Below are 16,135 nucleotides of genomic sequence, written 5' to 3'. Positions count from 1 at the left end.
CAAATCCAGATATCATTTTTAAGCTGGAGCAGAAAGAAAAGCCTTGGGTTGTAGAGAAAGAAATGTTAAGATGTTCAGATAAGTGACTGACACGTGTGAATGGTACAAAGTCACATAACAGTTGTTTAGAAGATAACACCTCGTATTGTCTTAAAAGTCCCAGTCGGGGCGCCTGGGTGGCGCAGTCGGTTAAGCGTCCGACTTCAGCCAGGTCACGATCTCGCGGTCCGTGAGTTCGAGCCCCGCGTCAGGCTCTGGGCTGATGGCTCAGAGCCTGGAGCCTGCTTCTGATTCTGTGTCTCCCTCTCTCTCTGTGCCTCCGCCGTTCATGCTCTGTCTCTCTCTGTCCCAAAAATAAATAAACGTTGAAAAAAAAAATTAAAAAAAAAAAAAAGTCCCAGTCTTTTGAGTGGTAGTTGCTATAACTTCTCAGATACCTAGATGGCACTTCAATATATTTCTTATACATCAGGTCTTTCTTTTTATTGAAATTTAGGGGATTATATTCTGGATACCAAGTATCCCCACTTTCTTTGCACTTTGTTTTCATGATTATTTTCCCTTTTACTTGCATTTTTATTCTTTACCTCACCTGCTTTCTTATAGTTATTTGTTTATGTATTCAGTCCTTCAGAATTCTGGTCTTACCAAAACTATTTGACACACAGTTTCATTTTTCATTTCTTTCTCATTTAACTCTTTTCATACATTGTGAAATGGCTCAGAATCATAAATTTAGAGCCATAGGCATAACTTTCATTGCCCTTTTAATGCCTATATCATACTTTAAAAAACTCTCCCATTCCAACCCCATTTTGTTATATAAGTTGCTGCCTTCCTGCCAGCCCAACTCTAGCCTTACTACCCTGTGGGTTTTTTGGTTCTTTTTTTTCTACCAGTTATCTTGTGAAATATAACAAACTATCAAAAATGCATAAAACATAAATGTATGACTTTTTTTCAAGTTTTTCAATTACAGTTAGTTAACATATAGTGTAATATTAGCTTCAGAAGTAGAATTCAGTGATAAATCACTTCTATACAACACCCAGTGCTCATCGCAACAACTGCCCTCCTTAATACCCATCACCCATTTAATCCATCCCCCCACCTCCCCTGCAGCAACCCTAAGTTCTCTATAGTTAAGAGTCTGTTTATGGTTGCTTATCTCTCTTTTTTCCCCTCTACTCATCTGTTTCATTTCTTAAATTCTACATATGAGTGAAACCATGTGGTATTTGTCTTTCTCTGACTTATTTCACTTAGCATAATATACTCTAGCTCCATTCATGCCATTGCAAATGGAGCATTTCATTCTTTTTATGGCTGAGTAATATTCTTAATGTATGTATATATACATACATTCATTCATCACTCAGTGGACATTTGAGCTCTTTCCATAGTTTGGCTATTGTTGGTAATGCTGCTATAAACATTGAGGTGCATGTGTCCGTTCAAATTAGTATTTTTGTATTCTTTGGGTAAATACTTAGTAGTGCAATGGCCGGATCATAGAGCGTGGGGGATAAGCTTAGGAATCCCCCGGGGCTTACACCAATGAGTTAACAAGGCATAAAGAAATACAAAGTCATAAAATGCTCACACCCGAGTTTGGGTAAATCAGATTGGCACCCCAAGAATAGGGAGGCACAAAGGTGCCAGGATTAGGGAGGTGCAGATGCACCCCAAAATAGAGAGGGGGTGCAGAGCCCCCAAAATAGGGAGAGGCAAAGGCCTGAAATAGAAATGGTGCAAAGGTGCCCAACACATAGGTATATGAAATAAACAAGATTAGATATTCAGGATGGAAGCACCCCCAATTTAGTACTATAGCAGAAAAGCTGCTTTCACGGGAGAATAGAGCCAAGTTAGGTAAATTGGTGAATTGGACTATGGACCGCTGCGCAGCAGGCAAAGCCGCCGGAGTGGAGATGGTTAACAAAAGAAAAGGTGCCTTGTCAACCCTGAGGTTATTTCCCCTATCTGTCTCATCCCCAGGCTAGCCAAGATAAACCAAGGTGCTGCCTCATGTCCACTGTAAACAACCTTTCTCCTGACTGCCCAGCGCCTGGATTTTGTTTTGTATTAACCTAAACCCCTAACCACGGGTATCTTCAAGACTCCTTTTTCCTCATGTCCACAAGTAAATGTTCACAGATTCATTGCCTTTTGTACACATCCATCACCATGTTTGTAAGCCTTCTGATCCTAATAAAAATGGGGTAAGGACCCTTATTCGGGGTTCATGTCTTTTCCCAGACATTAGCCGTCTCTTGCTTTCAATCCTGCGTCCCGCTCTTTTGCTAGACAAGAGAGAACTTTAGACCCAGAGTCTACGACAATAGAGTAGTTTTATTTTTAACTTTCTGAGGAACCTCCATACTGTTTTCCAAGTGGCTGCACTAGTTTGCATTCCCACTAACAGTATAAGAGTATAACATAACAAATTATTATTAAACATCCATGTAAGCAGTATCCTGGTTAAGATACAGAACATTGCCAATTCCCCAAAAGCCCTTCACCAATGCCTTGCAATCACTATTCCAACCCTTTATCCTAAATATAACAATATCCTGACCTTTATGATCATGACTTTTTTTCTTTTTAGTTTCCATAGAGTGTTTTTAATTTTTCCAAATCAATTTTATTGAGGAGTAATATGCTATATTAGTTTTCCAGGACTACCATAACAAGGCACCACAAACTGTGGCTTAAACAACATAAATCATTGTCTCATAATTCTGGAGGCTACAAGTCTGATATCAAGATGTTGGCAAGGCTGGTTCCTTTTGAGGGCCGTGAGGGAAGGATCAGTCCCAGTTCATGCTCCTTGGCTTGTAGATGGCTATTTTCTTCCTGTGTGTTCACATCATCTTCCCACTGTACATATGTGTCCTAATCTATGTTTTTTGTTTTTTTTTTAAGTAAGCTCTGCACTCAATGTGGGGTCTGAACTCATGACCCCGAGATCAAGAGTTGTATGCTTTACTGACTGAGCCAGCCAGATGCCCCTGTCCTAACCTATTCTTCTTTTTTCTTTTCCTTTTTCTTTTTTTAAATAATTTATTATTTTTTTTTAAATTTATATCCAAGTTAGCATATAGTGCAACAATGATTTCAGGAGTAGATTCCTTAATGCCCCTCACCCATTTACCCCATTCCCCTTCCCACAACCCCTCCAGCAACCCTCTTTCTCTATATTTGTCTCTTATGTTTTGTCCCCTTCCCGGTTTTTATATTATTCTTGCTTCCCTTCCCTTATGTTCATCTGTTTTGTATCTTAAATGTCTTAATCTATTCTTATAACAATACCAGTCACATTGAATTAGGGGCCTACCCTAATCCAGTATGATCTCATCTTAACTAATTATGTCTGCAATGACCCTATTTCCAAATAAAGTCATATTCTAAGGTGACTGGGATTACGACTTCAACCTATGGGGGTGTCTAGGTGGCTCAGTCAGTTGAGTGTCTGACTCTTGATTTTAGCTCACTACAACCTGAGACCAAAGTGGAATGTTGTTTGACTTCCTGGAGAAATCTAAATGCCAAGGGAAGGGTTGACTAGTGCTGCTTTTCCATCAGCCAACAATCTCAGAGTGTATCCAGAATAAGAATGCATGAATGTTTCCCAAGGACCAGATGTGGCCCTAGGTCTAATAAAGGAAAGCCACTTAGAGAATTGAATAAACTTTAGCATAGAGAATCTAGAAGTATTATTAAAATCTTAAGGGCTGGAGATACATTTGTCTGAATCAAAGGAACCTTAGGGGCACCTGGGTGACTCAGTGGTTGAGCGTCCTACCCTTGACTTCGGGTTGTGGTCCTGGGGTTGTGGGATCAAGCCCCGTGTCGGGCTCTGTACTGAGCATGGAACCTACATGAGATTCTCTCCCTCTGCCCCCTATCTCTAAAATAAAAAATAATAAAACAATTTTTAAAAGGAACTACAAGTTCCCAACTGCTGGCTGTTCTCCAAAGAATGCACAAAAGCATTCCATTAGGTAGTCATCTATAAATATCTGCCAATTGCAGATAATCACAATGTTGAATCACACAGTTTCAGTCAAGTAAGAAATTACCTGAACCCTTTTCCTTATTTTAGGTCTAATCTTGAAGAGATCAGAAATTAACACCATTTGCAACATGATAGATCTAGAGAGTATTATGCTAAGTGAAATAAGTCAGTCAGAGAAGGGCAAAAACCATATGATTACACTCATGTGGAATTTAAGAAACAAAATAAACAGTCATGGGGGAAAAAGAGAGGAAAACCAAAAAACCAACTTTTAGTAACTATAGAGAACAGACTGATGGTTGCCAGAGGGGAGGTGGAGGGGGTAATGGGCTAAATAGGTGATGGGGATTAAGGAGTGCACTTGATGATAAGCATCACATGTTGTATATAAATGTTGAATCACGAAAGTGTACACCTGAAACTAATACTCCACTGTATGTTAACCAACTGGAATTTAAATAAAAACCTAAAAAAAAAAACAAACTAGTTAGCCAACTAAGTGATGAGTAAAAGTACTACCATGGTAAAGACAAGTTATTTCTATCTCCTTCCCTGATGGAGACTGCAACAGACTGAAATGTAATTAAGAAGAAGCCTCAAAAGATAAAGTTTGAAGTCTTCATATACTGGATTGCCTAAGAATGACTGAAACCAATGAGTTCCCATGTTTCATCTGGTGGAAGAACCAACCTCAGTGAATTCACTGAATAAATTTAAGTGGGCACCAGGCAATAAAAATAGTTGCCAAGGATCCAACCTATTAATTAGCTGCACACAGTAAAGAGGCAGTACAGAAAAGTGGTTAAGTGTACAGACTTGAAGCAGACTACTCCAAGTTGAACTATAAAAACTTTTATTTTCTCAGATCCAGTAAGACAGTACTTTATGTGGAAAAGTATTGCCAGCAATATTGTGCTTCATTACGAAAACAGAGTTGCCATCATTTTCATAAGTATCTCCACAGTTTGGTCTGAATCATGGCTCTGCCACTGTAGCTTTGCAAACTTGGCCAAGTTATTTTATTTCCTTGTGCCTCACTTTCCTCACCTAAAATGGAGATAACAATTTCTACCTACAGGTGGTGTGAGGATTCAGTAAGTTTATATACAAATGGTAAGTAGACATGTTCTAAGGAATATTGTCTGGCACTATAAACATTCTATAAATGATAACCATTATACATTCCAGGATATCTTGTGGTAAGAATTCCATACATGATCTCTTTTTAACCAGATTCAACTACCCAAAACAGGAAACTAGTGTGCACTGTGAGTCACACGTAGGGAGATTACACCTATCAACACAGTGGCAACAGTCTTTGATTCTCATTGGCTGAAGCCCTGGTAGAGCCAGTTCTCAGAATCATGGGGACTGAGTGGCAGGGGTAGTGACAATGGTTTTTCCACTAGCCCAATGATGTGTTCCAAGATTTCTCTTGGTTTTACTGTCCTTGATCCTTTGCCCTCACCTTCACACCCGAGATTCTGAAAACTATCCTTTAATAAACCCCTTTCTACTTAAACTAGCTATAACTCTGCTGTGGATTAAAAACTTTGACAGGAGAAACAGATAAACTGTAACATATATGTAATGGAATATTAGTCCAGACACAAAAATAAAGTTTATTTGTATATCTCAGCCTGAATAGGTCTCAAAAATAAATAAGGAAATTTATGGAAAGGTAGTATCACTTGAGGAAATTATAAACTATGCAAAATAACATGTTAATAGGTACACATACATTATCTCTCATGATTTGAACATGTATTATCCAAATATTCAGTGCTTAAAATTTTTCACCCCACATGAACCATCTGAATAAAAACCTCTCAATAATTAATCTTAATTCTCATACTATGTAAAAAGTTTAAATTGAAGCAAGTCTGGGTGATAGGATGTAGAGTATTGTGGTCACATCTCGGCCAACCTAATTGATTTTGTTTGTTTCAGACTTCTATTTCTGTTTAAACATGTTCACTATCACTATCATTTCTCCAAGCATGTAGCCCTTTATAGATTCCAATTCACTTCCACTATGTGTTCAGGAGCACTACCAACATTTAATTTAGAGTATTTTTTACATTATATCTTTGTTGGGTTTCATTAGAGAACATGCCCCTTGTGTTATAAAAGAAAAACATGATTGAATTTCTTTTGTTAAAGAATTATATGTTTAGGGGCACCTGGGTGGCTCAGTTGGTCAAGCGTCCGACTTCGGCTTATGTCATGATCTCAGTTTGTGAGTTCGAGCCCTGCATTGGGCTCTGTGCTAACAGCTCAGAGCCTGGAGCCTGCTTCAGATTCTGTGTCTCCTCCTGTCTCTGCCCCTCCCATGCTCATGCTCTGTCTCTGTCTCTCAATAAGAAATAAATGTTAAAAAAAATTTTTTTTTAAAAAGTCACGTGTTTAAATGCTTTACGTTCATGAGAAGTTTTTAGTGGATTATTTTATAGATGATAAAGAGTATCTTAGTTGCATTAAGAAAAGTGGAGTTAGGGAATGAGATAAATACACAGTACTAAGAAATGGCTCCTACCACTTCAAAATTACCCATCCAAGAGGCACCTAGGTGGCTCAGTTGAGCATCTCTCTCTCTCTTTTTTAAAAGTGTTTATTTATTTTGAGAGAGAGACAAAGTGTGAGCAGGGAAGGGAAGAGAGAGAGGGAGAAACAGAACCCAAAGCAGCATTCAGGCTCTGAGCTGTTAGCACAGAGCCCAACGCAGGGCTCAAACCCACATACTGTGAGACCATGACCTGAGCTGAAGTTAGAGGCTTAACCATCTGAGCCACCCAGGCGCCCCAAGCATCTGATTCTTACTTTTGGCTCAGGTCATGATCCCAGGGTTGTGGATTGAGCCCCACTTTGGGCTCTGCACTGAGCATGGAGCCTGTTTAAGATTCTCTCTCTCTCTCTCTCTCTCTCTCTCTCTCCCCTCTGCCCCTCTCCCCTGCTCATGTGCTCTCTAAAATAAGATAGTTTGAAAAAATAAAAATTAGCCATCCAACACATTTAGGGAATAAATTAGATCTGGAAAAGTGATAGATACCTGTATATGGGCTAGAATTATACATACTAAATCTATAGGGGTACCTGGGTGGCTCAGTCTGTTGAGCATCTGACTTTGGCTCTGGTCATTATTTTGCAGTTGGTGGGTTGGAGACCCACATGGGGCTCACTGCTGTCAGCATGGAGCCTGCTCTGGATCCTCTGTCTCTCTTTGCACCTCCTCCACTCATCCTCTCTCTCTCAAAAATGAATAAACATACATACATACATACATAAATAGATAAATCTATAATAGGGCTGCCTCAGGAAAAGGTTTGAGAAACAATGGGTCTTTGACATTCATAGTTAATGTTTCATATATTTACTATAAAAATATGAAGCAAACATATATGTTAACATGTATTAATTTTACATAATACATGAGAACCTTGTCGCATTTTCTGAACTATTCAAAAGAATTTATCCATCCCATTCATTGCATACTAATCAGAAAGTTAAAAATTATTATGTATACCATGGAAAGGTCTAGTAGTCACTACCTTAATCAGTGAACAAATTTAGCAGTACCAATACTAGGACAACGTATTTTACTTATATAATTATATTTAATACTTTATATTCTACACAGTGTATCTTCTGCTATAGTAAGTACATATCATCATTCTATTTATTTTTTACCAAAACTGCTTCTCCTGCATTTATTCATGAGGAAATAGACAAATTTTGAAAGTTGGACATTCTGCTAAGCCTAGATTCTAAAAATGGTAGTGTCTAAAAGAATGAGATGAGATGAGAGCCTCGATCAGATCCTTGTTTGGAAAAACATTTCATAAGCCAGTTTTGAGATAATTTGGGAACTTACGGAATTATTTTTAATTTTCTAATATTGTGCTCTTATAATTAAGACAATCTCCTTATTTTTAGATTATGCATGAAGTATTTAGGAGTGAAATGTAACTCCTAATAAAGTAGGAGTAATAAAATAAAAATAACTCCATATAAAATTAATAAAGATGTGGCAGGATGTTAACAACTAAGTCAACCTAGGATGTGATGGATAGTCATTGCACTATTATTTTAGCTTTCCTGTAGTTTTAGAAACCTTCAGTAGAAAAATTTGGGGGGAAATTTCGCTTAAAAAGACTTTAAAATACAAAAAATATTAGAAGATATTTAGGAAAATGTGAATAATCTTGGGGTGTATGTAGGAAACACTATGTAGATTATATTTCATTCCAGAAAAGTAAAAATAAAATCTATGACAAAGGATATATTAAAAAACAAGACAGACTGAAAAATTATTTTTACAACACATATGATAAAGGTAATAGCCATAAACACAAAAAACTTCTACAAATTAATGAAAGAAAAATACAATAGAAATTGCGCAGACTATCAATAGGTAATTTACAGAAAATTCATATGGCTCGTAAGCAAATGATATCATGCTCAATCTACCCAATATTTAAATAAATTCAAATTAAAGCAATGACATATTTTTCATCAGAAAGACTGACAAAGAGCACCAAGTGCTGTTAAATTGTGGGAAAATGGGGGCGCCTGGGTGGCGCAGTCGGTTAGGCGTCCGACTTCAGCCAGGTCATGATCTCGCGGTCCGTGAGTTCGAGCCCCGCGTCAGGCTCTGGGCTGATGGCTCGGAGCCTGGAGCCTGTTTCCGATTCTGTGTCTCCCTCTCTCTGCCCCTCCCCCGTTCATGCTCTGTCTCTCTCTGTCCCAAAAATAAATAAAAGTTGAAAAAAAAAATAAAAAAAAAAATAAATTGTGGGAAAATGAAAATGGGCAACTCAAACAGTGTTGATGGACTGAATGTACTATATCTGGAAAGTAATGTTACTAGCTATTATAATAAAAAAAATACACATACTACCTGATGTAAGAATCTATCTTACAGAAATAAAAACATATATATGCAAGTATTTATGTATAAAGATATTTATTGACAATCGTCTAATGCAACAAGGAAGTGGAAACAATATAAACATTCATCAATAAACAATATGAACATATAATACTTCTGCATACGTAGTATTCTGGAGCTACTGACACTAAAATGAGTAAGTTAGATTTATATGTACCTGGAAAGATGTCCATGATGTATTTTATAGGAAAAGTCACAGTTTGATGTCCATATAGTGATCCTTTTTAAATATATAAATATCCACAAACAACCATGAAAAAAAGAACCATGTATAAACATGTACATTTCAGCATACAGAAAGCTACAGAAAAGTATTAATGAAGCTTCTAACATGTTAGTTTAGGAAGCCATATTTTCTTTTTCCTTTATGTATATTTGCTATAATTTCTCATTTTGTTTTTTTTTTTTTAATTTTTTTTTCAACGTTTATTTATTTTTGGGACAGAGAGAGACAGAGCATGAACGGGGGAGGGGCAGAGAGAGAGGGAGACACAGAATCGGAAACAGGCTCCAGGCTCTGAGCCATCAGCCCAGAGCCTGACGCGGGGCTCGAACTCATGGACCGCGAGATCGTGACCTGGCTGAAGTCAGACGCTTAACCGACTGCGCCACCCAGGCGCCCCTATAATTTCTCATTTTGGAGGTAATTGCATTATGTAATTTCAGAAGGCAATTCAGTCCAATATGATAAGAAAAACTACATAAAAATATAAGTTTAATTTCTAACATTTCTTTTGAGAATAAGTAAAAAACCATTAGAAGTAGAGAACAAAGTAATGGCACCATGGTCCACTTGACCATCTTTATTCTTCTATTTATTATACCATTTACCTTAAAAAAAACAACCTCTAATTCTGAAAGCTTGATTTATGGACTAGATATATCAGTGATAAAGCCATTTATTTTATTACCATGCTTCTAAAATCCCACAAACCTGTTTTCTTGTTTTTTGTTTTCAATATCTCATTAAGTTGAACTAAGAAGTGGGGTATAGGGAAGAGTAAGAAAGGACTGTGAAGGAAGATCATTACATAGAGGGATTTCCCTTTTTTAAAAGGACAAGGGTCCCATATGTAGAAGAAGAATGTGACTAGTTTACAGAGAAAGCAACTTGCTCTCTCATAAACTTAGTGGGCCTCAAGCTATAATGTTTTAGAATTTCCACCCCTGAGATTATTTCTTTCAGCTACAGCAGTGTTTACAAAAATAGTTCACATGCAAAAGATATTAATAGGCATTATAAGAAGGGATTTATGGTCAAGTAAGTTTGGCACATGATGAATTGAAGTTGAAAAAGCTGCTTTACTACAATATTTATTACAGCCCTGATGAAATACAATGAACTTATTGCTTCAAAAAGACCTTGAGAAACTTAACAGAAGACCATGGGGGAAGGGAAGGAGAAAAAAAATAGTTCCAAACAGAGAGGGAGGGAGGCAAACTACAAGAGACTCTTAAATACAGGGAACAAACTGAGGATGGACAGGGGTGGGGGGAGAGGGAAAATGGGTGATAGGCATTGAGGAGGGCACTTGTTGGGATAAGCATTGACTTATGAGTATATAAGTCAATCTGACAATAAATTATATTTAAAAAAAGTGATATGAAATATGCCATGATTTACAGGCTTGTTTGATCACACAGTCTTTCTTTCTAATATCATCTGAGTTCTAGCATTACTTGAAATTACTACAGGAAATTTTAGCCTAACATATTATCTGTGGAATTAAATTAACACAGAGATATGGTCCTTAGTAAAAGGATTCAAAACAAATCGTTTTAAGGTAGCACATGCTATATTACTTTTACATCATTATAAAAATATTTTTCATGAGACATCCTATAGAGGCACCTGGGTGGCTCAGCTGGTTAAGCTTTTGACTCTTGATTTCAGCTCAGGTCATGATCCCAGGTCATAGGATCAAGCCCTGTGTTGGGCTCCACACTGAGCACGGAGCCTGCTTAAGATTCACTCTCTCTCCATCTGCTCCCCACCCTGCTCATACACTCTCTAAAATAAAAAAGAAAACACATCCTATAAAATGACAATAATCAAGGCAGTGTAATATTGGCAGAGGGATAGATACATAGATCAATGGAATAGAAGAGAAAACCCAGAGGTAAGATATACACAAATACATTCAATAGATTTTTGACAGAGGTACAAAGGCAATTTAATGGAGGAAACATAGACTTTTCAGCAAATGGTGCTAAAGTAAATGGACATCCATAAGCCAAAACAAACTAAGAAAGAACACCAAGCTAAAGCATACAATATACATGAAAAGTTAACTCAAAATGTATCACAGACTTATGTGTAAAACATAAAATCATGAAAAATTTATGCAAAAACATAAGAAAAAAGTCTTCAGGATCTGGGCTAGGCAAAGAATCCTTAGATTTGACAGCAAAGCAAGATCCATAAAAGGAAAAACTGGTAAAGCAGACCTTATCAAAATTGACAACTTTTGCTCTTCAAAAGACCCTTTTAAAGGGGTGCCTGAGTGGCTCAGTCGGTTAAGTGTCTGACTCTCGACATTGGCTCAGGTCATGATCTCATGGTTTGCGGGATCAAGCCCCACGTGGGGCTCTGCACTGATAGTGCTGAGCCTGCTTAGGATTCTGTGTCTCCTCTCTCTCTGTTCCTCCCCTGCTTGCACACACACACACTCTCTGTCTCTCTCAAAACAAACAAACAAACAAACAAACAAACAAAAAGCCTTAAGAAAAAAAGGAAAAAAAGATAAGCTACGCACCTGGAAAAATATTTGCAAACCACATAACAAAGGACTACTATCATCTAGAATACAGAAAATACTCTTTCAAAACCTAGGAGTGAAAAGTAAAACAATTCAAAAATGACTAAAAGACACAAACAGGCATTTCACCAAAACAGATATACAGATGACAAGCACATGAAAAGGTGTTCACCATCATTAGCCATTAGGGAAATTCATATTAAGACCACAAAGAGACATCACCATACCTAACATGAGGGCTAAAACAAAAAGTGATGACAACACCAAATGCTGAAACACTGGGTTACTCATATGCTCCTGGTGTAAATATAAAATGGTAAAGCAATTTTAGAAAATACTTTGTCCATTTCTTGTATGAGAAAACGTGACTTTAGTGTAAGACCAAGAAATTATACTCTTAGGCATTTATACCAGAGAAATGGAAATTTACATTCACATAAAAATCTATACACAAATGTTCATAAATAGCTTCATTTGTAACACCTAAAAACTTATTTTTTTCCATAAGGTTTCCTTCTAGTAAGAATTTTAATGTTCAGAATGAGGTACAACCTCACATTAATTATATGAGGACGTTCTGCTCCCAAATCATTTATCTGATGATTAGTAAGAATGATAAAAGATTTACCTTATGTACTGTTTTTGAAAAGTCTTCCTCTCATTTGAATTCTATAATAGTACACAATTAAAATACTGAAAAAAGGAAACCCCCTGCACTGTTGGTGGGAATGTAAATTGATGTAACCACTGTGGAAAATATATGAAGTTTCCTCAAAAAATTAAAAATAGAAATACCATACTATCTAGTAATTCTACTACTTCAGTATTTACCCAAAGGAAATGAAAACACTGATTTGAAAAGATATATGCACCCCAATGTTTATTTCATTATTTACAATAGCTAAGATATGGAAGCAACCTAAATATCCATCAACAGGTGAATAAAGAAGATGTAGTATGTATATACAATGTAATATTACTCAGCTATAAAAAAAAATGAGATCTTGCCATTTGCAACAATATGGATAGACTTAAAGGACATTATGCTGAGTGAAATAAGTCAGAGAAAGACAAATACCATCTGATTTCACTTAATCTGGGATCTAAAACACAAAAATAGAAATATAATCATAAATACAACGAACTGGTGGTTGCCAGAGGGGAGGGGGTTTGGAAGATGGATGAAATAGGTGAAGGGGATTAAGAGGTACAAACTTCCAGTTATAAAATCAATCTATCAATAAATTAATTAAATAAATCATAGGGATGAAAAGTACAGCATATGGAGTATAGTCAATAATACTGCAATAATGTGGTATTGTGACAGATGGTAATGACACTTATTTTGGTCAGTATTGAGTAAAGTACAGAATTGTCAAATCACTATGATATATACTTGAAACTAAAATAACATTGTATGTCAACTATACTTCAATTAAAAAAAAAAATAAGATGATTCTTGAGCCCAGAAGGAAACAATTTTAAAATACTGAAAAACACAATTACAGTAATAACTAATATTTATTTAATATAAACTATGTATTACACATTGCTTTAAGGCTTTTTATGTATTTGCATCTTTAAATCATTATAATGAGAGTGATTTTAATGTTTTATAAATGAAAAAACTAAAGCAAACAGGGGTTAACTAGCTTTTTCCAAAGGAATACATGTGTAGTAGATTCTATGTTGTTTATTTCTGCTCTGATCTTTATTATTTCTCTTCTTCTGCTGGGTTTAGGCTGCCTTTGCTGTTCTGCTTCTATTTCCTTTAGGTGTGCTGTTAGATTTTGTATTTGGGATTTTTCTTGTTTCTTGAGATAGGCCTGGATTGCAATGTATTTTCCTCTCAGGACTGCCTTCGCTGCGTCCCAAAGCGTTTGGATTGTTGTATTTTCATTTTCGTTTGTTTCCATATATTTTTTGATTTCTTCTCTAATTGCCTGGTTGACCCACTCATTCGTTAGTAGGGTGTTCTTTAACCTCCACGCTTTTGGAGGTTTTCCAGACTTTTTCCTGTGGTTGATTTCAAGCTTCATAGCATTGTGGTCTGAAAGTATGCATGGTATAATTTCAATTCTTGTAAACTTATGAAGGGCTGTTTTGTGACCCAGTATATGATCTATCTTGGAGAATGTTCCATGTGCACTCGAGAAGAAAGTATATTCTGTTGCTTTGGGATGCAGAGTTCTAAATATATCTGTCAAGTCCATCTGATCCAATGTCTCATTCAGGGCCCTTGTTTCTTTATTGACTGTGTGTCTAGATGATCTATCCATTTCTGTAAGTGGGGTGTTAAAGTCCCCTGCAATTACCACATTCTTATCAATAAGGTTGCTTCTGTTTATGAGTAATTGTTTTATATACTTGGGGGCTCCGGTATTCGGCGCATAGACAATTATAATTGTTAGCTCTTCCTGATGGATAGACCCTGTAACTATTATATAATGTCCTTCTTCATCTCTTGTTACAGCCTTTAATTTAAAGTCTAGTTTGTCTGATATAAGTATGGCTACTCCAGCTTTCTTTTGGCTTCCAGTAGCATGATAAATAGTTCTCCATCCCCTCACTCTGAATCTAAAGGTGTCCTCAGGTCTAAAATGAGTCTCTTGTAGACAGCAAATAGATGGGTCTTGTTTTTTTATCCATTCTGATACCCTATGTCTTTTGGTTGGCGCATTTAATCCGTTTACATTCAGTGTTATTATAGAAAGATACGGGTTTAGAGTCATTGTGATGTCTGTATGTTTTATGCTTGTAGTGATGTCTCTGGTACTTTGTCTCACAGGGTCCCCCTTAGGATCTCTTGTAGGGCTGGTTTAGTGGTGACAAATTCCTTCAGTTTTTGTTTGTTTGGGAAGACCTTTATCTCTCCTTCTATTCTAAATGACAGACTTGCTGGATAAAGGATTCTCGGCTGCATATTTTTGCTGTCTAGCACCCTGAAAATCTCGTGCCAATTCTTTCTGGCCTGCCAAGTTTCAAAAGAGAGATCAGTCACGAGTCTTATAGGTCTCCCTTTATATGTGAGGGCACGTTTACCCCTTGCTGCTTTCAGAATTTTCTCTTTATCCTTGTATTTTGCCAGTTTCACTATGATATGTTGTGCAGAAGATCGATTCAAGTTACGTCTGAAGGGAGTTCTCTGTGCCTCTTGGATTTCAATGCCTTTTTCCTTCCCCAGTTCAGGGAAGTTCTCAGCTATTATTTCTTCAAGTACCCCTTCAGCACCTTTCCCTCTCTCTTCCTCCTCTGGAATACCAATTATGCGTATATTATTTCTTTTTAGTGTATCACTTAGTTCTCTAATTTTCCCCTCATACTCCTGGATTTTTTTATCTCTCTTTTTCTCAGCTTCCTCTTTTTCCATAACTTTATCTTCTAGTTCACCTATTCTCTCCTCTGCCTCTTCCATCCGAGCTGTGGTGGTTTGCATTTTGTTTTGCATTTCCTTTAAAGCGTTTTTCAGCTCCTCGTGACTGTTCCTTAATCCCTTGATCTCTGTAGCAAGAGATTCTCTGCTGTCCTGTATACTGTTTTCCAGCCCAGCGATTAATTTTATGACTATTATTCTAAATTCACTTTCTGTTATATTATTTAAATCCTTTTTGATCAGCTCATTAGCTGTTGTTATTTCCTGGAGATTCTTCTGAGGGGAATTCTTCCGCTTGGTCATTTTGGATAGTCCCTGGTGCGGTGAGGACCTGCAGGGCACTTCCCCTGTGCTGTGGTGTATAACTGGAGTTGGTGGGCGGGGCCGCAGTCAGTCCTGATGTCTGCCCCCAGCCCACCGCTGGGGCCACAGTCAGACTGGTGTGTGCCTTCTCTTCCCCTCTCCTAGGGGCGGGATTCACTGTGGGGTGGCGTGGCCCGTCTGGGCTACTTGCACACTGCCGGGCTTGTGATGCTGGGGATCTGGCGTATTAGCTGGGGTGGGAAGGCAAGGTGCACGGCGGGAGGGGGGGCAGGCTTAGCTCGCTTCTCCTTAGGTGATCCACTTCAGGAGGGGCCCTGTGGCAGCCGGAGGGAGTCAGATCCGCTGCCGGAGGTTTGGCTCCGCAGAAGCACAGAGTTGGGTGTTTGCGCGGAGCGAGCAATTTCCCTGGCCGGAACCGGTTCCCTTTGGGATTTTGGCTGGGGGATGGGCGGGGGAGATGGCGCTGGCGAGCGCCTTTGTTCCCCGCCAAACTGAGCTCTGTTGTCCGGGGGCTCCGCAGCTCACCCTCCCTTTGTCCTCCAGCCTTCCCGCTTTCCGAGCAGAGCTGTTAACTTATGACCTCCCAGACGCTAAGTCGCACTTGCTGTCGGAACACAGTCCGTCAGGCCCCTCCGCTTTTGCAAGCCGGATTCGGGGGTCTGCTTGGCTGGCGAGCCGCCCCTCCGCCCCGGCTCCCTCCCGCCAGTCCGTGG

The 16,135-nt window shown here is 38.1% G+C and overlaps 1 protein-coding gene across 1 annotated transcript in view; it reads right to left on the bottom strand.

The window, feature by feature from the left end:
- LOC115502502 (zinc finger protein 420) overlaps nt 1-16,135 on the bottom strand; it is a 125,249-nt gene that overhangs the window by 47,933 nt on the left and 61,181 nt on the right. The window lies entirely within an intron of this gene.

The sequence above is a fragment of the Lynx canadensis genome, chromosome E2 (genome assembly GCF_007474595.2).
Source record: "Lynx canadensis isolate LIC74 chromosome E2, mLynCan4.pri.v2, whole genome shotgun sequence".
Lineage (NCBI taxonomy): Eukaryota > Metazoa > Chordata > Mammalia > Carnivora > Felidae > Lynx > Lynx canadensis.
Note: the sequence above shows the minus strand (reverse complement) of the source record. Positions and strands in the feature narration are given on the sequence as shown.